The sequence below is a fragment of the Bufo bufo genome, chromosome 3 (genome assembly GCF_905171765.1).
Source record: "Bufo bufo chromosome 3, aBufBuf1.1, whole genome shotgun sequence".
Classification (NCBI taxonomy): domain Eukaryota; kingdom Metazoa; phylum Chordata; class Amphibia; order Anura; family Bufonidae; genus Bufo; species Bufo bufo.
In genome coordinates, this window is record NC_053391.1 from 625,181,595 (window position 1) to 625,183,027 (window position 1,433).

The window sequence follows — 1,433 nt, forward strand, 5'->3', positions numbered from 1 at the left end:
AGGACTGGTGGTGACAGCAGCAGGTGAATCCCTTGTGAGTGGAGTTGGGTGCATAGCTGAGGCATGTCTTTCACTATGACACTCCTCACACTTGATAATGGATTTACAGTCCTTAGCCATGTGTTCCAATGAAGCGCAGCACCTGAAGCATACCCCAAGCTCGGTGAGGAATTTCTTGCGCTCCTGTATGGTTTTGTATCTAAATCCTCTGCATTTGTTCAGCGATTGTGGTTTTTTATGAATGGGACATTCAAGATTGAAGGCCTTGTCTCCTGATGAGGTAGTGTACTGTCTACCAGTGGGTACTGCAGATGATGGTAGGTTAGTCTTTCTAACATTCACGCTGCTCTTAAAGTCTCTGTGTTTATGTACAATACTTTCATACCTTGATGATGGTGTCACTGAGGCTGTAGTATTAAACTCCAGGAAGTCGAGGCTGGGGTCATTCCTCATCTGGGACTGTTCATCGATGAATCTGCAGAAATGAATAAATGGGGGAAAAGTGACGTCATGCACTCTTTTGTACCTTGAGACTGATGCCGCCCACTTCTCTTGCAGGCTGTATGGTAACTTCACGACGATTGGGTTCACCCCATGGGCTGTATCCAGGTAGCACAGCCCGGACAGACGAGGGTCTCTTTTGGCGAGCTCCAGTTCCATGAGCAAATCACTTAAATCCTGAAGCTTGTGGACATCCTTGAGACTGATCTTGGGGACGTTCTGCAGTCTCCTGAATAGTGCCTTCTCTATTGCTTCTGCACTGCCAAAAGGTGCGTTCGAGTCTCTGCCAGGCTGCAGCGAGACCTGCTTCTGCTTGTCCCACATAGACAGTTCTAAGGCTCTTGATGCGATTTGTGGAGCCTGGGCCCAGCCATTTGATCAAGAGGTCGAGCTCCTGCTCTGCGGTTAGGTTGAGGTTGGCAGCTTTGAAGGTTGCCTTCCAGGCTCTGTAGCTCTCCGCACGGTCATCAAATTTTGAGAGACTGGTGTTAATTAGCTCTCTGCTCACCATAAACCTGGCAAACTCAGACATATCTGATTTCTCACTGCTTGTTGCCATGACAACTTGTGATGCCCCTGGGGCGTATAGGTTGCGTGGCGTGAAAGGGTGAGATGCTTCCGGGTAGAATGATGTTGCTGCAGGGTTGAGCTGTGGTCTAGCCTCTGTAGATTCTGATGACTGCTGCTTGAGCTGTGGAGGTAGGCCAGGAAACACCTGGTAGCCATCTTGCTGTAATAACTGTCCTTGAGAGGGCGCGTCTGGGCAACTGTTATTGGATTGCTCCTGTGCTGTGGGTATCGCTGCCACTGCAGGTAGAGCTGACTTGGAGGTTTCAGTGTTGTTGGCTTGGACAGTACTGCACACTGGGGGTGGTGCAGATAACTGTTTCAGTATGTAGTCGCTGGTGCGATCAGCTGGATCGTCTATCTCC